Below are 26,143 nucleotides of genomic sequence, written 5' to 3'. Positions count from 1 at the left end.
CCTCCAACGAGTGAAGAAAATGACAGGACAGAGTCTTCTTTTATTATAATGCTATTTGTGTTCAACAGGTAATAATAAAGGATACAATAATGATAATAAGAGAATAGGAGGAAAGAAGAGAGAGAGGTTGAAGTCTTGATAGGAATGTGGTATGGACTGACCTGGACTCACATTAGAATCACCAATTCAGGTCAGTCTTCTGTGAAAACTTAAGTAGGGAGAGTTCTGATCCTTACACAGTAATCTACTGGAGAACAGTGATATTCTGGAGGTTGCCAATACACAAAAGTTTCTAAGACCATGGATTACTACACAGATGTTCATATAATGTCTGCAGTCAGTGGATGTATAATAAGAACGAGTTACATTACAGTAAGGTAAATCTAGAGTAAGTGTTGTGGATGTAACGTGCAGTGCATGAATAAAAGTTTAACCAGTGCTCAGGATTCTAGATGTACACAATGTTTTCTAACTAAAGCTTCTTAGAAGCCTGTTTCCCCTCAGAGGAATTTTAAAGATGACCATTTATTTTGCTAAGGAGGTGCTAACTGCTGTGGTAAGATTAAATATTTATTTGTTTTTTTACATTTTTAGTTAGAGATACCCATGTGAGGTGAACCCGTTTTTAATGCATGACTCAGATGAAAAACACAATGTGATGTTACACTAATAAAGTTCATGTAATAATAACTATTAAGTAAATGTTTCTAATTTTATTGAAGTTAATATATGAGGTAGCAACATTAGCATGTGCAAATTGGAATACAAATGATTACTAATATGGGTAAGTTTGCTGCTGAGGTAAATTATTACTTTTAGAGCTGAGGAACCTGTCAAATAAGTGAATGATGCTTCAGTAGGGTGGCTTAATTAGGGAATAACTACAAATAAGAATCAGTGAAAATAAGTATAAATGTATTCAACTGCCTCCACAAAAAAGGAAAATTAGTGCAAACTATATTACACAGCCTATAAAAGACATCTAGCCAAAAATTTAAAAGTCAAGCCATTTATTTCCAATAATGCCAAAGTTCTGTTATAGATTTGTCTTTTGAGATAAAAAGCCTACCCATTTTTTAAATTACTTTAATTTACATTGCAGAAGTCCTCTATGTAAATGGTGGCTGGCAAGGATTAGTAAACATGCATTTGAAATGAAGAAAAAAACTGATGCCAGATTAAAAGCATTATCGCTACATGTGGCTAGAGACGTATTATAATAAGTATATGTTGTATTATGTAATTCAAGCCATATATTTCTTGATGTGCGTTATGTACACCACACCCCAAATAGTTTTATTCCAACAAAAAATAGGTTCTCCTTCACAGTACCTAGTTGAATATGTGCATGTTAAGATTAATATGAGACAATTGGCATATACAACACAAGACTAACATTTTTTTGTTAAAAAAATGACAGTTCTCATATACTGACCAAAAAAATATATATAAAGCATTCAGAGTTAATTTTGGGAATGATTAATATCTATTACTTTTCTATTACAAAATATCTTTCTTTTTGTCAGATATTAGATGACCACCTACAAGTAAAGAAGATAAAATGCTCCAAGTGTAAATGCGTCAAGACAGTAAAATATAAAAAGCTGCGTCAGTTGTAGAAAAAGTGTGGAGAAAATTAAAGAATCAAAAATAGAAACTACCAGTCTATCAGACATGAGGCAGAGAAAGCACTTTGCAGATGCTGTGGTGATAACCACCAAAAGAATAAGTATCCTTTAGAAGGAAAACAGTAATCTGAGATAAATTAAAGTGTTTTTTTTCCAGTGTGTGTAGAACCTCTAACACAAATGTTGGGATGCATGAAAGAAAGAAGATATGTCACAGACCACAGAATAAGAAAAAGGCTGTATAATAAAGTATATATGCATGTGTGCAAAATGCTTAATAAATTAGAAATCAGAGGAAAGTAACTGTGAACAGAAGAATATACATATATCTGTATATTTTGTAGAAATGGCATTAACACAAAACTCGAGGAACTTGAATAAAAAAAAATCAAAATACTTATACAACCAGATGTTTCAGTAAATATCATAAACTGTGGCATATTATGAACAAATTAAATTAAAATCATATTGGTAAAGTGCCTGCAGAAAATGTTCACACATGACTCAGATATATTTATATATATATATATATATATATATATATATATATATATATATATATATATATATATATCTCCTTCAGTAGATTGAACATTTACTAGTTCGAACCACATATGGCCGAGACCATATGTTCAAAATCGTAAAGGTTCGAACACTGACGTAAAACCACATAAAACCAAAAAACACAAAACTAAACGTCTATAGCAGGGGAGCTATGCCAACTCCAAGATCACACTACATTGCAGAAATGGGAAATCTTCCCTTTCCGCTCTGTACGGAGATCTCCATTCAGTCAGATCTGACTTTTACAAGTTCGAACATATGGTCTTGGCCATATGTGGTTTGAATTTATAAACGTTCAATCTACTGAAGGGGACCCATATAAATATATATATATATATATATATATGTGTGTGTGTGTGTGTGTGTGTGTGTGTGTGTGTGTGTGTGTGTATGTATGTATGCAAATAGAAGATTGTTTTAAACATAATTTTAAGTTAATGAGAGAAAATGACAACATTTGTTTATATTTTACAATGGGCACAATGGTCTTTAATGAGTTATCCAACTGCACTCTCATATGTGCTCAAAAAGATACCTACTTTTTAATTCTACAATCTGTACAGAACAGGATGGCAGGAAGCATAGTAAAGTAATAGAATAATCTGTAAATATCATATGCTGTGTAATGCCAAGTATCATGAGCCAAAAATAAATGGGGAAGCAAAACCTGCTGCCAGTGAGACATTTATGAATAACTGGTGCATAACAAAAGAAATACAGATTTAAATCTGGGTGATTAAATTCTCAAAAAGTATGAAGAAGGCATGTAAAAAATTAAGAGCTTCAGCAGATATTCATTGGAGATCAATTTGCTAACATCAATCATTTAGAAAATGGTACAAAAGAAGATAACAGATGAAGATTATCTGGGAATATAGATGACAAAAACAAAGCAAGTTGTCACATGACAGATGAGCAAATCATTTAATGAGTACTTACAGCGATCAACTATATCGAATACATTTTTGTTTTGTAAGTGGCTGAATCACAGATCATGCAGAGAGAAGAGAGAGTATGCATTACAAGGTATCATTTTCCTTTCTTCGTGAGTGTATGATCTTACTGTTAGTATATACAAGAAGCAGGTGGTGTAGGAGTACACCTCCCCTCATCAATGGAGTTGCAATGGATGGGCTTCCTTGAAAAAGTATTTATGGATGTATTTAATTGTTTTATATACAACTATTTGGGTCAAAGTGTATGACTGGTCAATGACAGGGGAATATATGTAGTTCTTTGGTGGGTGGTCAGTGAGAGGGAGTTTCAATGTACGTTGTCAATCAGTGAGTGGGCATTGACTTTTATGGAATGGGGAGAGATGCTATCAGTAAGGTATCCTGGATGCAGGAGTATAAAGGTCACATCTACAGTTTGGAAAAAAATTAAAAATGATGCTTTATTCTTTCAGAAAAATACTCTATAAAATGTCAGTATTTTATTATAAATATCAAATCTTCCCCAAACCAGAACTGTACCTAAACATTGATTTTTGTGGTCCAATTAACAACAAAAAATATTTGTTTGTATTAAAATATGTACCCATAACCCTTTGCCTCCCTGACTGACCTCAGATTTCTGTTTTTGCCGCCTAGAAGCAACGGAATTCTAGAGCTCTAGCTGTTTGAGGAGATAAGTAGTGTTTTTTTTCACAAGAAAGTTTCATCACATTTCTCTATTTTTGTTATTAGAGTTGTGTGTGTTTGTGTGGTTAAGGCTTTCTTTAGTTTTTTTTTCTCGGTTTTCAGGTTGTTGTGTGTTGTGTGTAGTGTGGCCGTTAGGTGTACCTTAGGTGTACCCTATGTTTGTTTGAATAGTTTTGTGGCCATCAGCTTCCCTGATGGTGAAGGGCGGCAAGGCAAGCAGCCTTGGGAACACAAGAAGGTCTGGGGTTGGTTTTGCCTCAGGGTGTAACTACATTTGTGGGGGTCTAACCCTTCAAGTTATGAACTGAGGTCAAGTTGGTGCTACGCAGTCGCCTCTGCCCTCCAGTCAGCAACCGCACCACAAGAGGAGAGCCAAGCTCCAGTTCCTCATCTCCATCTGCCTCCTGCCCCCTCTAGCCTCTCTAGCTCCTCCTCCTCGCTCCACTCCCCGTTTCTCTCGACCCGAGGAGGAGGAGGCAGGAGGAGGAGGAGGAGGTCCAGGAGACGTTTCTAGGTCCTCCTCGTTCGGGTGGCCTCGACTAGATCCTTGAGCGATATGATATGGATGATATGGACTGATAATGATCCAGGCTCAACCAGCCTGGAGTGCTCTGGCTCCCCCCAACCGAGGTTCTCCTTCGGAATTTTCGGCTCCTTTTAGCTTCTTAGCCTACCTGCCACCCATACCACGGGTTCGAGCCATCGGTCGCTGATTGTGATCGGGCCGGGTCGGGTCCGCGCACTCCCTCCGGTGCATCTCGATCCGGCCCATTCTTTCGGATGCTCGGAGAGCCGAAACCCTTCGGAGGGAGCCGAGGGAGGGCCGGGCCGAGGGATCGGTCGGCTCTTCTCGGATCCCCACGCCGACGGCCGAGGTCGGAGCCCGCACGGCCGCTCCCGAAAGGGGCGGCTCGGGGACACCATTGAGCCTATCCCCTAGCCTGACGACATTCTTCTTCTCTCCATCAGACCGCACTCCACTGGAGTAGGGTCCCCCCCAGATGCCATGATGATGGGCGCAGCCCAATAAGAGGAATTGGTCCTTCTCTAAGAACCAAAGGGACAGAAGAAGATGTGGTTCCGATAACCAGTCCTTCCGTGGCAGAGGAGGAGGGAGAGGAGGTCGTGCCAGAGGGCAGGGGGGCTCAATTTGCCTGGGTCCAAAGAATCGGGGGGACTAAACCAATTTTTAGACCTGTTGAACCTGTCACCAGTAACCAAGCAAAAGTTGTCTTTCCGTGCCTGGGCACTGGCTCCCTGGGGCATCATCAAGGCATCTTCTGTGCTCAGCCATAATTCATGCCTGTTTACGCATGCGGGTTCTTCAATGGACCCTTCAAGTTCAGTGGTCTCCTCGTCAGCAGAGCTGCAGGGACTCCCTTCTGTGGTGGCTTCTTTCTCCGAGCCCCCTAGGAGACCTCCACACGAGAAATCAATCCACCATGGATTCTGGATCAATTCCAACCTTAATTAGGACTCCTGGTATCTTTCACGGGTCAAAGCCATTTTGGTTTATCGAGAGTAAATGGAAGAGGTTCTCTATATGGGCAGGACAGAGAACTGTGGATCCTTTTTTTCAGCACTCTCTCTGCGCGGTTAGATTTTTTACCTCGGACTCTTTCAGGGGCATCCATCTTTCTTCCGAAGGTCTCTTCTGAATTGCATTCTGCAGGCATATGACACTTCAGGCAGACCTGCTCCTCAGATTATTTCTCATTACAAGGTGGATGTTGTTTCTAGAGGAAGAGCATCCTTTGGCTCAGCGGTGCTCTGAACATCCTTCCATATTTAGAAGTTATGTACTCACCATAACGTTCCATCTGGTATTTATGCTGTTTTAGTATATTTGAATTGCCGCTCGGATCCGAGAGGATCGATATACCACAGGTTGCATTACATAACTTCTAATTTCTTCTTTTTTCATCTGTTGACCCTCCCACATCTATATCAGTCAATATCATGATTCAGGTTTTAAACATGATGCCAGATTCAATAAAGCCTACATGGTCCATTTCCATCATAAGAGCATCATGCCATGACCTGCACACGGTAGCACACCATTTTGTACACAGTATGCAGTATGCACCACTGCACAAAGCCACTCAAACAAGGTTAACACTATAGCATGCTAATTACAGCAAAAGCAGTTAAATTGTTATTTATTTATCATTTGTTTACCGGGAAAGTCCAACTGGCACAGAGACCATTTTCAGTGGAGGCCCGGGAAGAAATGCTCCAGACACATGTTTTTGAAATGTGGGAGGAAACAGGAGCACCTGGAGAAAACCCACACAAATGCAGGTAGGGTATGTAGACTTCACACAGAAGGCATCCCAGCTGAGAACTGAACCAGGAACCTCTTGCTGTGAGGTGACAACCCTAACCGCTGCACCACTGCACCGCCCAATTGTATGTTAATCAACCAATCCAAGATGGTGAAGCTATTCCACAAGCTATAAAACAACTGTGTAGACTTAGTACTGATTTTGCCCTGTGAATTCCAAAACCTATTGGAATACAGCCACAGAAAGGAGTCTACACAGAAACAATGTTAGGGCCTGCTGTTGCTTTAATTCATTTGTATGTCCAACAGGCTGAAGTCTGTGCTGCTGCTGCTAATAGACCAAGGACAAGAAGGAGAACGGGTATCAGACCTCGAGTAACTTATCATAACTTACATGACATGGACATTTTAGAGCACTACAGGGTGGATTGGGACACACTGCAGGAACTCTGTGACCTCTGTCATCCTCAGCTCAGACCCAGGGAAAACCAAGGGGAACCCATCCCAGTAGAGACAAAGGTATATGTAGCACTTAGAATCTTAGCTACAGGTATCTTTCAGAGACCAACAGAGGGCATGCTGGGGGTGTCACAGTCATCAGCATCCAGGATCCTTCATCAATTCCTGAATGCTATGCTCCAACATGCCAGTGACCACATATATTTTCCCTGGCTTCCTGAGGATAGGGCCACAAATATGCAGGAGTTCTACCAAGTAGCACAATACCCTGAAGTACTGGGTGCCATAGACTGCACACATATAGAAATTAAGGTACCACCTGGGGAACTGTGTAGGCTCTACTCAAATAGAAAGGGCTTCCACTCTATTAACTGCTAAGTCATGTGTAATGTCAAGGGAATCATCTTGAATGTGTGTGCAGACAACCCTGGCAGTTACCACAATTCACATATCTGGCACACCTCCCAGCTGTATCAGATGTTCACTAGGGGGGAATCCCACAGGGTCATTTACCAGGGGATGCAGGTTTAGCACCATATGTTTGTACAGGATATGCATGCAACCATGACTGATGACACCCATCAGAAATGCACATACACCTGCAGAAGAATGCCATAATGAGGCAGATATATCATAGAACATGTGTTTGCGCACCTGAAGTCATGGTTCCTCTGCCTAGATACAACTGGGGCAGCCCTACAGTACAATCAACAGGCATCTACTGAAATATTCACAGTATATGCCATGCTACACAACATCACCCTTTGAAAACAGCTTCAGCGGGATCAGCAAGGGGAAGAAGCACACATACCACCACCTATTACAAGTTTACCACAGCCACACAGATGAGGAGTCAGGGGGGAACCACAGCTGCTGTGGGAGTAGACGGAAGTATGGATGCTCAATATGTCCTTGCATTGGCTAAGCAATAATGCATAGCAGAATCACACACCACCGAAGGGCCTAAAACCTTCCACCTGTGCACATGCATATAGTAACATTTATGCCGTGCAAGTCTCACAACCTTTACCACTTCATGTATTGGCTGTTTACTGCTTACATCAGACAGAGTCAGCCCTGATCTAAAACTCTCACAACTGCTGCATTTACAAGGTGAGTATTGAACCTGGAGTGTATTATGTAATAATATGAATGAGTGGCATATCCTTGTATTTCATTATTTGGTACTGTAAGCAAGTAAAAGGTAATAGATTTGTACAGAAAGGACCTTAACATGTGACAGCAGAGAATTATTTAACTTATATGTGTCTGTTATTAAGTAGCAGGCCTCAGGTATCAAAGATTCACACAATCATTCCTCTCAAAAGTATCGATGATCACTACATGACCTCAGTTTAGCACCATATGTTTGTACTGGAAAATCATTAAAGAGAGAAGTTAGAAAATAATGATATACATTGCAGTTCCAGACTACATAACCCTTACAAGATCATTAGTAATAAAGTTGGGAAATGTTGATGCTATCAACTGTCTAACATTCTAAGGCCATTATAAGTCAAATGTACAATTACCAGTTCAACATTACAAATGCAGATATACTAAGCACTAAGTCAGCTATGAACCCTGAGTGTCAGACATAAAGTTTATGCATCGCTGAATCCAGAAGATACAAAACAGGTATATGGCATGGTTATTATCTCTTACACAGGGTGTTGGGGGGGGCAGGAAGCCACAAAAGGTCAATGAGTGTGTGTGCAAGTAAGAAAGAGAAGCAAGCAGCTTGATTTGGATAAACAAACAAACAGCCAGTGAGACAAAATGAGGTTTAAGCTGCACGGATGAACCACGTAACTGTTGTGTGTGTCTGTAGGGGGTTCTCCTGGTAAAATTGGTGTGTGAGTGTCTGCATTAACATAGCCAAGCTCTGTGCTAGCTCTACATTTTGGTATGTTGGACAGGTGTGAGCTGTACATGGAAGAGGTGGTAGTTCATTGTTGTTATTCCGGACCACAAGAACTGGCTCTGCCAGGAGTTGTCCATGCCTACAGTCAGATCCACTGCTGCTACTTGAACATGACTGATGTCTGCTGGATAAACTTCCCTCATAAGTATGCTCAAGACCATGACCACATGGCCTGCAATGTCTGTGTGTGAATAGCTCATCCACTGATGGAGCAGTGGAAGTCCTGCCACTATGGGAGTGTGATCAAGCACAGCCATGTTGGCTAACAGCAACTGATGTGGCTGACCGATACCCATGTGGATGCTGTTTACTTCCCAGTAGACGTTCCATCACAGAGACTGCTCATTTCATCACTGACACACCTCATGCAATGTGTCATTCACCTAATCCATTTAATCAGCAACATGGTGGAAACAGTCACACGTGTCAGCCTGTGCCGCATCTACAACCCTAAGCATTTCTCCACAACACCTATGGGAACATGCCTGTGCCTCCATGATGGCTATAAGCATACATTGATTGGCACAGGAAAAGACACCTGGATCAGGTGGAGTAGGGCAAGCAGGCCTCATCCGGGCACACCTAACAACCCTTCTGGATTGCAACTCACCCACACTTTGGCTATGGCTAAAGTCAACAGACAAGAAACCACAGTAACCAGACTTTCCAAATCAATTGTCTCACCTTTCACCTGTCCAATATCTGTAGGCACTGGAATGGGTAGACGTAGGACTACTGGCTGTGTCCAATAGAATTACAGGGGATGGCTGTATGTCATCCTCAGTGTCAGATTCAACCTCTGCAGCTCTGGATCATGCCTCTGTTTGGCCACCATCATCATGTGCTGATACTCTGATATCAGGTGGTAGAAGTCCCACACTTTCACTGTCAGTATCACCTGTGATAAAAAGCAACAAACACAGGAAAAATTAGTACCTAAACTACTATACTCCAATATATACTAACAAAATAACAGTACTGTCACTATTAGACAGCATAGCAATGCACACAACAGTCCTGACATCAAAATTACACACTAAAATATTTCTTTGAATTGTTCATCAGTACTGACATAAAAATGTTTGGCATACCATCTGCAGATGAGGTTATCATCTGCAAGCCAGATGGTCCTGGGAGAAGTTAAGCAAAAGTTAAGGGCAACATCATCACAATTAAAAGTAACATGGGGTAATACTATTACTCTGCATATGTCCTTAATTTTACTTTCAACAAGAACAATCAATCAAAATGTGTTGTTAGCTCTAGCAATCTTCATTTCCCACCAAAAAAATTCTTGTGCCACAGAAGTAACATATTGATTTAAATTGTTTTACTGTACAACAGTATTCAACAGCTTATCTACCAAAGCCTACCTGGAAGCTCCTTCTGGGATTTGCTTGCTGTCCCTGAAACTGTTGCACCAATGTCAAGGACATGCTGTTCTGCACTTTCCTGGGAGCTGTCTAGATCCCTGACAACAGACAGGAACTCTTCATTTGATGTTAGTGTTGACTGCATAGCAGGCACTCTCCCAGTACCTATCCGATCATGACCCACTGCAGTTGTAGCTGCTGTAGAATATGAACAGCTAAAGCATGTGTTTGAAGGAATTGAGTATGTGACAGTCTGCATGTATTAAGATGTACTGTGTACTATGAACTTTGAATGAACTGTGAGTAGTGGAAAATTACTGAAAAACAAGAGTCTACTTGAAAACAGGAAATGTGCCTTATATAGAAGTGTATCCGATTTTCTTTTTCTGCCCAGAGATATAATGATGTGAACTGCTTTATGCTTACGGGTAAATCATTGATTGGTTAATTGTCTTGTATAACGATCTAATTGGTTCATTTTAAATTTTTGTACCATCAGCAATATTCACAGTATATAAGCTAGTGCATTCCTTTGTTCTGGGATTCTCCCTGGTGCTTTTCCATGAGGCTCCCACACATGTGTACTGTAGTTAATAAATACCACTGAAAGAGAGAAATAACTGTATTTGTCTTCATTCTCAAGATAATGTGTAACTTAAGAATTGGTGCCGTGACACGGATCTGAATTGAGAACAAGCTGCAGCAGTCAGGAATTAAATAAAATACTGCTAATAAAAGGGCCCATAACAGATTTTTCTGTTTCTGTGGTGTTTCTTTCATTTTTCTGCATCTGTCTGCCTTAAAGATTTGGTATTTTTAACTATGCAGAAATGACATGATTTCTCTCATTCAGTCGTTTTAAGGTAAGTGGCATGTATTTCTTTTCTGCTATTGATTGTGCAGTATGAATGTGGGTTAAAACGAAACGCTGGTTACATAAGTGTGAAAGGAGATACGAGAGTGGGGAAAAATTACGTTTACACAACATCTTAGCTAATCCTGTAAAACACAGTATAGCTTTTTGCATGACTATGGGAGTGAGTGTGGGAACAATAAAAGAGCCAGTAAGAGGTACACCAGCTGGTTATATGTTTTATCGTGTGTCCCGGAGCAGTTGCATGTTTTTAAATCAATGGATCGCCCTTACTAAAAATGATGTCAATCTTGCCTTCCCAGAAAATGGTAGTTTTAATAAAAATATCCTGACAAATTTGCAGGGAAAATTGAGAAAAAAGGGAAGAAAAATACCAGGGTTATGTTGGGCAGCTTTCAATGACTGGATGTTAGAGGCAAAGGAAAGGGAAAATGATTCGGTAATTAGTAGTCTTAAAGATAATCAGCAAAAAATAAAAGAACAATTAAAAGAACTACAACATACTGCAAGTAATTTATATGTAGTAGATGGTAAGCGACTAAAGGAACCACCATTCAAGGGATTATATCCAGTAAAAGAATTAAGTAAATTACAAATACCTAAATCATCTGAAGATGATAATCCATGGTTTCCCCCACCTCCAACAGCCCCACCACAGTATCAGCCCCCACCGGTCCAGGAAAGAGAGGTGAGCTCCAAGACAGGGAGTGGTAGCCAGCGGGGAGAGGAGCATGCTAGTACTGGGAGCGGAGATCAGGCAGGGGGAGGTCAGTCTAGTGAACCAGACACTGAAAAACAGGATAAGGGAAAGGCATAATGCATGGAGACTCATAGTAAAAAAAAAAGAGACAGAGGCACAAATGTTTTTTAAGCCTTGATCCTATATGCCCAGGTCTTATCAGGGAAAGAAAGGAAGGCTTTACTTACATAAAAAAAAAAAAATTGTCAGTTTCCTGCCATGATATATGATGGCGACAGCTATTATGGCCCTGATAAGTTTAATCCTGATTCAGACTCTGAGTCATCAGATGATGGCAGAATGTTTCCCTTGAGGGAAGTTCCAAGCTCAGCGCATGCTAGGGATGTGGAACAACCAGCAACCATAGCAGTACCTAGGGCGTGGTCAGCAGTTGATTTTCAAGCCATTACTAAATCACTCCCGCCCATTCGTACTAACCCAGTAAAGTTTCAACGTGTACTGGCAGGACATATTTGTCTGTAAAATCCTACCATAGAAGAGATTAGAGCAGTCCTACAATACACCATCCCAGCTGATCTGATGAAACGAATATGGGATCATGCTAATGTTCCTACCCCAATACCAAAGCACAATATACAAGGGGAAAATGGGTTTGCGGCGGTTAGCCAACGTATAGTTGATGCTATCACTGTAATAGTGCCATCTACCCCCAATTGGTCGAAAATTAAATCAGTCATACAGAAAGAAGATGAGCCTGTAGACAAATATTTAAATCGTCTCACTGAAGCCTTCGAGGCATATTCCGGGTACCCAGAGCCCACCAAAGGACCAGCACAGAGCGGGTTGTCAGCTGCTTTTGTAGATGTGTTACACCCTCAGGTGAGGGACAAGTTAAAGGAAGTGTGCTTAAACTGGCCTAGTTTAGGCTTACATGAGTTAGTCCAGCAGGAACAATACGTATCTGACCACTTGGCTAAAGAAAAGAAGGATTTACAGGAGAAATTAGTAAAAGCACAAATTCAAATGTGTAACGCTTTTGACCAGCCACCTGGTCAGCGAGGACGAGGACAAGGAAGAGGGAGACGTGGACGCCAAGGGGCAGGAAATCAGAATAGACAAAACTGGCAGGGAACACAGTCCGCCCCACCCCAGAGTTCCAGTAATCAGACAGAGTGTTTCAACTGTGGCCAAATAGGCCATTGGAGAAATGAGTGTCCATATTTAGCTGAACAACCTGCCCCACCTACTGATACGTCACATCAGTGGAATTCTAATTGGACTCCGTCCAATCAGCAGCAACCACAATGAAGGTTCCCTAAACAGAAACAGCAGCAGTTGTGCCCTTTTATTCCTGTGGATCAGGATGGACCACATGTTATGTTACTAGTTAAAAATAAACCATATCAGTTTTTGATTGATAACGGAGCAACTAAATCCATGCTAGCTGGCAAGGCAGCAATAAATGTTCCCCTCTCCGACAAGATAACTAGAGAAGTAGGTGTCTCTGGTATATCTATTGAGTATTCCGAAACTGTTCCAGTCCCAGTAACTTTGGGACCTCTACAAGATAACCATGCATTTTTAGTTGGACCCTCAGCACCTTTAAATCTATTAGGGAGAGATTTGCTTTGCAAAATGGGGGCCACTATTTTTTGCACAGCTGATGGATTTTATCTCCAAGTACCTTCAGATCAACAGGGTAATACCCTGGCAGACTTAGATGAAACTATCACTTTACAGACCATGTGTATCCAGTCAGATTTTGACAGAAACAGGTGTTTACATTCCTTACCCTCTCACCTGTCAACTACTCAAGACAATAATGTGGGATTTTTGACCTCTGCTACTCCTGTAAAAATAACTCTAAAACCAGGAGCAAGGTTGCCGCAAGTGCCACAGTATTCTTTGACAGCTGAGGCTATATCTGGTATTGCCCCTGTTATTTCTGCATTAGAACAGCAAGGGATCATAGTGCCCACCACAAGCCCATGTAATACCCCAATATTACTGGTAAAAATTCCTGGCAAACAAGCTTACAGATTTGTGCAGGACTTGCATGAAGCCAACAAAGCTGTTTTACCTGTTTTCCCAATTGTACCGAACCCAGCTACTATTTTGAGCTGTATCCCACCTACTGCACAATGTTTTACAGTCATAGATATTTCATCAGCCTTTTTCTCTATTCCAGTACATCCTGAGAGTCAGTATTTGTTTGCATTTACCTACAAAGATCAGCAGTATACTTGCACTTGATTGCCCCAGGGATATGTAGAGTCCCCAACCTTATTTTCTAGAGAGATGCATAGACAGCTACAGGATCTGCAACTACCATCACATTTAGTTCTTGTCCAATATGTGGACGGTATTCTTATAGCTTCACCAGACAGTAACTCATGTATGGAGGATTTCCTTTTAGTGTTAAACTTTTTGACTACACGAGGGTTTAAAGTAAACAGATCAAAATTACAATTCTGTCTGGAAAAGGTGCAGTATTTGGGACATATAATTGCAATGGGTTCTCGTGAAATACTCCCAAATCGCATAACTTCTATTCAAAGTGCCCTATAATTGCAATGGGTTCTCGTGAAATACTCCCAAATCGCATAACTTCTATTCAAAATGCCCTTCGCCCTGTAACCCAGAGGCAGCTTCAAGGATTCCTCGGCCTAGCAGGATACTGTAGACAGTGGGTGCCTAATTTTTCAGAGATTTTGGCCCCCCTGTTACAACACCTAAAAAAGGATGTTACGGAACCTTTACCCTGGACGTCAAAGCATGAAGAGGCTTTTCAGGCTATCAAAACAGCCTTGGTAAGTACTCCTGCCTTAGGGTTGCCAGATTATTCCAAACCTTTTGTTTTATTTTGCTGTGGGTGAAACAAGACTGCCTTGGGTCTCTTAGCCCAGCAACGCACTGGAGGCTACCGGCCTATTGCTTACTACAGCACTCAGCTAGATCCGGTTGCCTCTGGTTACCCGGCCTGTTTATGGGCTGTGGCAGCTGCCACTGTCTTGGTTGATATGGCAGCCCCACTAACCCTGGGACATGATACTATACTAGCAGTCCCACATGCAGTTCAAGTGCGACTTTTAAAAACAAAAACACAGTATCTTTTAAATGCATGCCTTACTAAGTATGAACTAAGTTTAATAAATAATCCTGCCCTGCAAGTCATACGCTGCCCACCACTGAACCCTGCCTCTTTAATACCAACTTCGGATGAGGGCGAACCACATGATTGTGTGCTTGTAGTTAACTCTGTTCTTTCTCCTAGGTTACATTTATATGACACTCCTTTGCAAAATCCTGATTTAGTTATTTTTGTTGATGTATCCTGCTTATGAACAAACTCTGGTGAATTCCAAGCTGCTTGGTCAGTTTGTACTCCGACTGAAGTTTTAAGATCAGCCTGATTACCCCCAGGCACGTCCGCGCAGGCTGCGGAACTAGTGGCATTATTGAATGCATGCAAAATAGCTAAGGACAAGTCTGTTACTATATATACTGACTCCCGTTATGCCCATGGTGTTGTTCATGATTTTGGTATATTGTGGAAGGAAAGAGGGTTTTTAACATCTTCCGGGGCACCTGTTAAAAAACATTTCTATATCAATAACTTGCTACAAGACTTATTGTTACCTTCTGAACTTGCTGTTGTTAAATGTGCAGCCCATCAATCCAATGACTCCTTTGAAACTAAGGGCAATAATTTAGCTGACTGGGCTGCTAAACAGGCTGCTCTCTCACAAACTGTTCAGGGACATTTTCTGCAACCTATGCAACAAATGGTTACTTTTGATACCACAGTGTTAAAAGCTTTACACGATGAAGTACCAGAATCAGAAAGAAAAACATGGCTGGCTCAAGGTTGTTTTAAATGCTCTGATCTCATTTGGCAACATCCCGATGGCAGAGTGGTCTGCCCAATGTCCATGTTAAATTCTCTTATTAAAGCGTATCATTTGCCAGCCCATGTAGGGGTACAAGCATTAATAAAACAAATCCAAAAGGGTTGGTTTGTCTCAGGACTTTCTGCTTCTGTGCAGCATTTTTTGAGCACGTGCTCCATTTGTTTACAGTATAACATTTCAAAAGGCACTATGGCTCCCACACAACCACTGCCAAAACCATTGGGACCATTCTGTCCTTTGCAATGGGATTTTATTGCACTCCCACCTTGTACTCATTTCAAATATGTTTTAACTGTTTTTGATGTGTTCCCTGGGTGGTTACAAGCCTAGCCATGTATTAAGAATGATGCTATTTCAGTTGCTAAGAAACTTTGTTATGAATTGATACCTCACTTTGGTGTTCCCTGTCAAATATATTCAGACCGTGGAACACAGTTTACTGCTCAGTTGACTGATTCACTGTGTAAAATGTTAGGCATCACCTTAAAATTTCATTGTCCATATAGACCACAGGCATCAGGTATTACTGAACGCATGAATCAGACACTAAAAAAATGATTGGCTAAAATTACTATGGAAACAGGCCTCACTTGGCTACAGGCCTTACCTCTAGCCCTACTCTCTATGAGAGCGCAAGTACATCCTACTAAGGGACTTTCTCCTCATGAAATCCTCATGGGCTGCCCTATGCTCATGCTCATGACACCACCACCGCCTTTCTCTGAGTATGATGCATTTGATCATGATATTCTTGTATATTGCACTTCTCTTGTCTCTTTTTTACTGTTTCATCACCGCCAGGTAGCAGTGGCTCAACATATCCCTGATCCTTTCCTGTCTTCTGCACTACAACCAGGAGACTGGGTGTACATCAAGTCTTTCTCTCGAAAAACAGCGCTTCAACCACGTTGGAAGGGACCCTTCCTGGTTCTGCTGATGACATCATCAGCGGTGCAACTACAAGGCTCGCCCACCTGGATTCACATATCACACGTCAAAATGGTCGTGCCATCTGAAGATCAACAGCCTTTACCTTTTTCAACTCCAGACTCTTCACCTATTGCTACTCGTACTCAAAGCCATACTGTACCAGCACCTGAAGATGCCTAACATCTACCTGTTTGGAAAACCCCAAACTCCTGATACTATGCAAACTCAACCACCATTTCCACAAAAGTACTGGACAGTTATTTTGATGGTTATTCTTGTTGTACTGTTATTTTTAATGTGGCCATTTTTATTTCCTGCTCCAACAATGCACTCTGCCAAGTGAGCTATTTGGCACCCATCTTTCAACACCTACCAGGCTATTAAACATGTCTATGCTTCCACCTTCAATGTTTCTGATTGCTGGATCTGTGCAGCTCTTCTCACTTCACATGATGGTCTGCCAATGACAGCTAGTCCTTTACCTACTGACAACTATGCAACCATCCTCTTTAATACTTCTGGGGGATTGTGTAAACAAATACATTCAAATCGAACTGTAGCTCTGACTTTAGCATACCAACAGCAAGGCATTTTATGCCTAAAACAAAAGGGAATAAAGAAAGTCAGTTCAAGAAATTGCACTATAACAATTCAGAGAGTATGTGCCATTACTACCTACATAGCTTTACAGTCAATTAACGTTAGGGCACTGGAGAGGTCTATGTCCTATTCAGTGTGGTGGGCCTCTGTATCTGCACCATTCAAGACTTATTCAGACTGGCAGACCTGTAATGTGACTGGAATGATGTTAGGGCCAAAGGAGGTATGGATCTTTGAAAATAGCCCTACAATGACAAATTACTCACAACTCCCACTTCTTAAGTTAGAGTTAGATGATGTATTCTCTCAAGTAGTGTTTAATAATAATGTTACCACTAACATTTCCACTATGCTCTTGGAAGAAGGGTTGTATTTTATTTGTGGTAGAAAGGCATAAAAGTGGTTACCAGGGAATTGGTCTGGTAGCTGTTTTTTAGGTTATTTAGTCCCAGCTATCCGACATGTACCTGCCTTACCTGAAGGAAAAATTCGGAATGTTTGAGAGGTCAAGAAGCTTACCAATCTGGTAGGTCAAGTTGATGCTTCATGGATCTATCATCATGATTTAGCTCTTGCTGGCACTAAAGGACTATCCCATATGGACTTGGGTGATGACATTATATCATGGGCTGGTATAATTCCAGCATACGGAGCAGTGAAATCAATTTGGGAACTGAGAAAGCTATTCAAATTGCTTGAAATATTGAGCAATGCTACATTTTCTGCCTTAGAACTAGTGACTGATGAACTGACTGCTATGAGAGCTGTAGTCCTCCAAAATCGTATGGCTCTCGATTTCACCCTAGCGGCAAATGGGGAACTTGTGCTTTAATCCAGGAGGAGTGCTGTACGTTTATTCCCGACAATCATCACGAAATTGAAAGCCATCTTGAACTAATTCAAAGAATTTCCGAACTCTCTGAGGCCAAAGAGGCTGATAGTTCAACATGGGCATGGTTAACCAACCTGTTCTCAGGTTGGGGAGGTGGACTGTTGAAGTTGATTTTATTAATTGCAGTATTAGCAATTATTGCTTTTCTTGTCATATTTTTAATCAAAGCACTGATCTTGAAATTGATATCTTCAAAAACTGTGAAAAAAGGTGCCTAAGTTTTATATTCCTGAAACTATGAATGTAGACAATGACATGACAATATTTACCAATAATGAAAAGACCAGTAACATGGTAATGTTAGATTTGGGACAAATGTATGATAGGTTAAGTGGTGATGCTTACACAGCATCAAATGGGGGATTGTAGAATATGAACAGCCAAAGCATGTGTTTGAAGGAATTGAGTACGTGACACCCTGCATGTATTAAGATGTACTGTGTACTATGAACTTTGAATGAACTGTGAGTAGTGGAAAATTACTGAAAAACAAGAGTCTGCTTGAAAACAGGAAATGTGCCTTATATAGAAGTGTATCCGATTTTCTTTTTCTGCCCAGAGATATAATGATGTGAACTGCTTTATACTTATGGGTAACTCATTGATTGGTTAATTGTCCTGTATAACAATCTAATTGGTTCATTTTATATTTTTGTACCATCAGCAATATTCACAGTATATAAGCTAATGCATTCCTTTGTTCTGGGAGTCTCCCTGGTGCTTTTCCATGAGGCTCCCACACGTGTGTACTGTAGTTAATAAATACCACTGAAAGAGAGAAAGAACTGTATTTGTCTTCATTCTCAAGGTAATGTGTAACTTAACACTGCTCTCCTCTTTCCAGATGTGATCATGTCAGTGGATCTATGGTGCACTTGCTCATATGTCCTACCATGGCCACCCATGGCATTAACATCATCTATATTCTACTACCAAATCTGCATTAAGCATCCCATATCTCCCCAATCACTTTCAAGCAGGAAGGCACCATGTTGCCTGAAAGCATTCACAATCACTTGATTTTCAGCATCAGTGAAAGGTTTTCTTTATTGGTTGACATGCCTGGGTGGCATAGTCCTAGGTGTCCCAAAAGACAATAGAAGGATGATACACTTAAGTATTGCATAACTACAAAATAACTGTTCCCAGATAAAACAGAAAAGTTATCATCTCATTATTACCCACTGCAATGTCCCTGCTTGCTGTACTCTGCCTGAATTATTGCTGATCTCTGGTTGCATTTTATTTTGAAATGAATCTTCTCATTTAAGGTTTGGATACTTCTTTTTTTGTATTTTATTCTTGTATTACACTTGTTTTGTTTTACATTTTCTGTTCTTTTGGAGTTTTAATAAATCTTGACTAAAGTCAGTTAAAGTTAGCAAAGAATTCCTTTACAAACAGTGAATAACATCAGTTAATTAGTTGGAGGAGCTGAGGAACAGCATTGCTCTGTTTATTAGAAATATCTCTGTTTAGCTGAACTTTCTCTGCTTGCTATACTGTGCCTGAATATTGCTGATCTCTGGCTGTATTTTATTTGTCCCTCCAACCTGTCCAATTGTTGTGTTCTTAAACCTGGTGGCTTTTGAGTTGCCCATTCCTAGTAAATCTGATTTTGGACTCTCCTCCCAGTCCCATCTCATCAGCTCATTCTACTGAGTACAGAGACATCATTTGGGAAAGCCAACTCCCTTAGTTTCTCAACCCTGATTTATCTTCTGTTTTTTCCATTCTGACTTAACCTAAAAAAAGGTAAAAAAATAACTTTATTTAGCTGCTTTTATAGTATTTGGGTTTCTTCCTACTTTATTACTATCATTTTGCTTTTGCTGCTTGTTCTTAAAAGTGTTCAATTGCATTTATTATGCTGCATTTATTATTGCTTTATAGTAGCCTGATTAAATTGTAACTGTTATTCTAAGCCTTTTGGTTTAAGCATTTGGGCTTCAGACCAGTTATTTTACATTAAGAACATTTGTGGTCTACACTCTTGTGGGAGGAGAGGGTAGTCTCTGCCCTTCTGAGCTTGTAATTGCTGGTTGAAGGCTTATTGCACCTGCTTATTTGAATCGCTTAATTGATTTTTTTTGTTGTTCTGTAATTGTTGCACTTTGTTTGCTGTAGCATGGATTAGAGTCAGACCTGCCAAATCTAGATCTGTCTGTATAACTTGAGCACTAAACCAGGACATTCTTTGTTGGAGAGGGTTCCTCTGCACCCTAGTGGCAGGAGTGTGCTGTTAGAACTCATCTGACTGAAGGTTGCTGGAACAGGGCTCAGTTTTGAGGTTTTTATTGGTTAATTTGTTTAGATCAATTTGTGATCATTTGCTACATAGTACCATGTTTGGGTATCGTGCACTGCCGCGTGGTAGAAGGCATCATTGGTAGTTATAGACACAAACACTTTCACCTGCATATTTTCCCTTAGTACTCTGCTGGTGCTCCATTGGTGAGTCCTTGTTATTGTCCATCGCTGACAGGTGATACATTCAGCAAATCTCTTGAGGTACCAGCACAGATCCTCCAGACTAGCCCTTTGTATGTTTTGTTACTTCTCCTGTTCTCTACTTTACCTTTTCCTTCCTGTTCTCTCCCTGTTTTCTAACCACATCAACTTACCTAGCGTTATGGGTGGAAAATTTCCCACAGTTTCTCCAGCCAGCCTGGTCAACATGGGCATCCTGAGGCAATATACACTGACAACCCACTTCTTTTATTCCATACAAATTCATTATGTGAGAGTTACATTTATATCAAAGAACTTAGAATCTAGGCTCTTGTACTCACCAGTCAGTCCATTTAATAATAAGCAGGTAGTCAGCATGCACACCTCACCTCCTGCACCTACCAAACCAATAACAGATAAACCTACATATGCGGAGGTGCTTACAAGAAGCTTACCTAAACACAAACACAAGCATGCTTCACATAATACAGCCTCTGCAGAACATAGTGCACAAAATATATCACACACCAGTGTCTCACCAATCAAGCCCCTACGACATAACACAAAAACAAACATCTCAGTCATAGGCAATTCAGTTGTGAAACACACATATGTCCTTCTCACCAGGCTGGATAAGTTAAAGGTCACAGTCGCTGTCTGTCAGGTGCCAGGATCCACCACATCACGCATGCACGCAAGTGTCTCAGTAACAGGCACTGTTATGACTCTGTCATAGTCCATGTTGGTGCAAACGACTTGAGGTGTATCTCACTGGACTATATGAAGAGAGACATGACTGAGCTCTTGAATTATGTGTCTCAGGCAGGTATGTCCCTTGCCTGAAGCAGCATTTTTCCTTTGTCTAGGATGATACCTCAATACAAACAAAAATGATTGATTTCAACAGCTGGATTATTTTCTGGTATCATTCAAAGGGTTCCAGTATCTTTCAGCCTGAGATGACATGGTCGACAGATCTTGATGCTTTGCTAGAGATGGTCTTCATCTCTCACCCCTAGAATTTCAGTTATCGGCTAAAGTTCTTGCCATCTCCATAGTGCCTTTTTGAGGCAATGTCATAAAAACAAAATTTCCAACATAAAAATACCCTCTAAAAAGAACCTCAAGGTTATGCTGCAAACACGGAGTCTAAAGCCAAAACTCCACTCACTGGAAGCAGTCCTCACCCTGGTAGATGCTTACATTTGGGCATTCACTGAGACCTTTTTTAAGGCTGCAGAGAGCACCCAAGCTATACCAAGTAACATTTCCTTCCACACATTCAGACTACAAACTGAAGGCTTGAGAACTAACAGATTGGGTTTATCAGTATTCATTAAAGATAACTACACTAGATTAGTTAAATAGCACAATTCCATGAATTACTTCAGGTGCAATTGACTGTATGTAAGACCCCACTTCAGGTCATTGCCAGCTATAGGACCCATTCCATGAATCAGGACATCCACTCAGCCTACTTTTATCTACTTAAGTCAATCAAGATACAACCAAACACGCTGTTTTTGAGTGACTTTAATTACCCGTCCATAGACTGGTTAAATTATATGTGTTCTAACTCACTTCCTCAAAGGTTCCTGGTCATGACTTCTTTAACTCCAGTGCCCTGGACCTGCTGGTTGACACACCCACAAGGGGCTCAAACATCCTGGACCTGGTGCTCACCAACATGGGTGACAGCTGCACTACCCCCAGTTTATGGCCATCGCTGGTGAGATCTGACCACAAATCAGTCTTGTTAGAAGTAACTATAACACAAGACCCCCCCCCTTAGAAACAGTTAAACTAAAAAACTTCTCCAAGGCCAATTACAGCCTTTTTCATGACAGCATAAATAGTTTCATAGCCCCTCCCACACTGATGGAACAGACACCTATGCTGAGTTATACACCAATGCTTTATACAAATACCTGTACAATTATATTGACTCTCCCATACCTAAGCACCTGTACAATTGCATTGACTCTGCCATACCTGATAAAACCAAAGCAAGATTTCCAAGGAAAATCAAATCTGCCTTGTGGACAACTACCATTAATAGGCTATACAATAGGAGAAAGAAATTGCTGTCTAAGAGTAGGAAGGAACAGTCTCAAAACTGGAAACACTCCCTCCTCAACTTAAGCAAGCAAATAAGACTCCTAGTGAAGTCCTCCAAAGCTAACTACATATCCAAATTAGCTTCTCTAACTAAGGATAACCACAAGGCATTCATTAGTTACATCTCTAACCTCGAAGGTAAGGCCCAAATGTGCACTGAACTCATAGTTAATAGTACTACATATTTAAAACCTGTCAATATAGCAAACCTGCTGATTGACAGGTTCAGTGAAAACTTCACTCCCCTGTGCCCGCCACATGTACACCAAAGCATTCCTAACACCTGTCCTCTACCTTGTATCTCAGAGGAGCATGTCTTAAATGCCCTCTCCAAGGCCAAAATCACAGCTTCTATGGGACCAGAGAACATCCCAGGTTGTGTTCTACATGGGTTAAAACAGAAATTAGCATCACTATTGAGCACACCTTTCAATCACAGCCTAAGCACAGGCTTCTTCCCAGCAGAAGGGAATACAACTACTTTCATCCCATTGCACAAAGGGGGTGCATCTATGGACCCTGAGAACTATAGACCCATTAGACTGGCCAGCCTTATCTGCAAGGCCATGGAATGAATCATTATGGACTTTATTAACAAAGATATAGAAAATCTCCAAATACTTGACCTCACCCAGTTTGGCTTTGTCAAGGGGAGATCATGCTTGTTAAACATAGTGGACTTCTTCAAAACAGTCATCAACGCCCTAGATGAAGGCAAATCTGTCCATACAGCCTACCTAGACTTAGCTAAGGGCATTGACAGAATCCCCCACTCAGGCACCATTAATAAACTCACCCAGGTGGGTATCAACACGTATATTGTCAGGTGGGTTGCAAACTGGCTCACTGATAGAACTCATATGGTCAAAATAGGGGACTCCACCTCCTCTAGCAGACCTGTAACCAGTGGTGTTCCACAGTGATATGTTCTGGGACTCCTACTGCTCAGAATCTATTTCTCCAAAGTACAGGCTAAAACTAAAGGGCTGTGGCTCAAAAAGTATGCTGATGACTGAAACTGGGAGCGATCATTGAAATCTTTACCGATTACAACATCTTACAAGAAGGTCTTACACAGAATAATGACTGGTGCCAAAGTGATGGTCTTAAACTTAATGCAAAAAAGCATTATCATCCCGTTCTGCAAGAGTGGATATTCCTGCAAACTACCACATCAATAGCAATACCATAAGCACCCAGTTAGTGGTGAGTAATCTGAGCACACTGGTTGACAGTAACCTTAACTTCGATCACCATGTCTCTACAGTAGTAAGAAGGCATTTTATATTGCTCATTTCATAAGTAAGGGCATTACCTCCAGAAAAAAGAGGTTATAATCCCCCCAATACTCTTCCCTCATGAGGCCAATAATACAGTACAACACTCCCTTTATGTTCCTTTCCAAACACATGCAGCAATTGGAGAGACCACAAAGATTCCTTACATATAAAATTCAGGATCTTCAAGATCTGTCTTATGCAGACAGACTGAATTCATTGTCACTTTACTCTGTGTCATACAGACTGCTCAGAGTCGACCTGTGACTTGCATATAGAGCAAATTCTGACCCAGCTATAATGGAAATTCTGCACATTTGCAAGCCAAATGGCACAGGGGACACTTGCTTAAAGGACCTTGAGAGACAGAACTTGCTGGAGAGACAGATTTGTTTCACAGATGTTGCCCCACCTTTAGAACAAGCTTCCTATTCATATTTAACATTGGCCCTATTTATGCATAGTTTGAATGATTGGATGGGTAACTGGAAAATCACCTCAGGGGTCCAGCTATGTTCCTCTTGGACAAGGACAATAGTGGCTGATTTTAGTCTCTGCTTGAACCAGACCCTCTTGGGAACATGAGTTGAACTTGGTAGCCTTGTAAGGGCCCTGCAACTATTAGCCTAGTAACCTCCTGTGATCCTATAAAACAGTCTAGAGATTTTAAATATGAACAACAGATTAGGTGTAAAAAAAGGAGAGTAACAATAGCAACTTACCTTGTTTGTGCCATAACAGAAATGCAGCCTTACCCCCCCCCCCCACACACACACACACAAAAACAGGCAAATGACACATTTAGCTAACAAACCATATTTGAAATGCTAAAAGTGGTATCACATGAACTGTTCCTGAAACATTTGTACATATTTTATCACAGTGCATTCTGCTGTAAGGCATTGGCCATCATTTTTACCTATGAAACATCTTGACAAACATACCCATGGCATCAGTACACTTCTAAGTAGTGCATATAGATAAAAGTATAAAATCCTTTGATTCAAAATTTTCTTAATAACATTCCAGCATATGCAGTATGCAGCTGACAAAATGCAAGCATACCTTCTAAAGTTCAGTAATCCTCTGTGCAGATACATCCCAAAGTAATAGCTTCTGTTCAGTTTTCTCAACATTAAACACATCTCCTCACCTTCATTTTGCCTGGTTACATGGTTGCCTTTTTATGTGGTGTAGATTCAGAGCTATTAGCATGGTAAAGATGCAGATGAGGTTTGAACGTATTAGAACTGCTGAATCCCAAATACTTGTATCCATGTAGGAGATGTAAACATAGTGCAGGCACTCCCTCAGTGTTTGTATTTAATGGATTGCAACTGTGAATAATTACTGGTTGGGAGAAGGAAAACCCAATAGCACTGCAGTCTGCCTTACATCCAGTGTGTGTGTGTGTGTGTGTGTGTGTGTGTGTGTGTGTGTGTGTGTGTGTGTGTGTGTGTGTGTGTGTGTGTCAGATTAGACTTTTAAAGTGTTAGATGTAAGGTTGGAAATGGAAGTAAGCATCACACAATTTGCAGGTTGTGTTCATTAACATCCAACCACCCCCTCATTTGGTGGCAACTGCATATGCTATTATTTACAATTAATATCCTCACACATTTTAAGGTCAGTGATGTAGAATTGCTTGCAGACTTCATGTCTCAGATTGCTGGTCAGATAAGTGAAGCATGGCCAAAAAACACAGACAGGTAAGACAGAGCTCTATATGTGCAAGCAATAATCATAACTGGATTTGTGATCACTTAGTGTACTACATCCAAAAATAATAAATGTACAAGTAACAGTTGTATGGTTTCATATTACTGTAGATGATGATGCAGTTGGTTGTGTACAGAATGATTTAACTTTCTTGCTGCAAAGCTGTTTGTGTAGCAAAGAGGGATAAGGCACCCTTCTTGTGTTCTGTCACATTTATGTAGACATATCTCATGGGAGCCAATATTTTCTAGTGTATATGTCATAGACTGATTTTCCTCATTTCAAATACTTGTCCCTTTTTTCTTTTTTTTTCCCTTTTCTGTCTTGTTTTTTCTATTTTTTATTTTTATTTTTTTTTGGGGGGGAGAAGTGTTTGCTGAAGTGTGGCAGTGTGCAAACTGGGCAACTGGACCACCCAGGAAGCAGACAAGACCCAGACAGCCAAATCTAGAAACCAGATAAGGCTGTCAGCTTAACCTTCCAATTTGCAATTATTTCATTCTTTACTGCTTAGCACTGCTGCTCTCCACTTACCATTGTGCAAATGCATTGCTTGGGTTTGCACACAACCAGTAAACCCAATAACTGGAACTGGTGGGAAAGCATCAGTTTCCCTTGCCCTAGGTCTGCTACTAGACAAGGCTGGCATTAATGGGGAAGGTGCAAGGTTTAGGACATAGAGGTGGGGTGTCCAGGACTCCAGAATATTTACTGAACTCCTGGTAAAGCACCACAGCCAAATGCTTCTGCAGGGAAACTATTCTGGCTCCCAGTAGAAGACTGAGGCATGGAATAG

The sequence above is a fragment of the Protopterus annectens genome, chromosome 6.part0 (genome assembly GCF_019279795.1).
Source record: "Protopterus annectens isolate FY-2018-M chromosome 6.part0, PAN1.0, whole genome shotgun sequence".
NCBI lineage: Eukaryota > Metazoa > Chordata > Ceratodontiformes > Protopteridae > Protopterus > Protopterus annectens.
The sequence above is the reverse complement of the archived record's forward strand: the minus strand, read 5'-3'. Positions refer to the sequence as shown.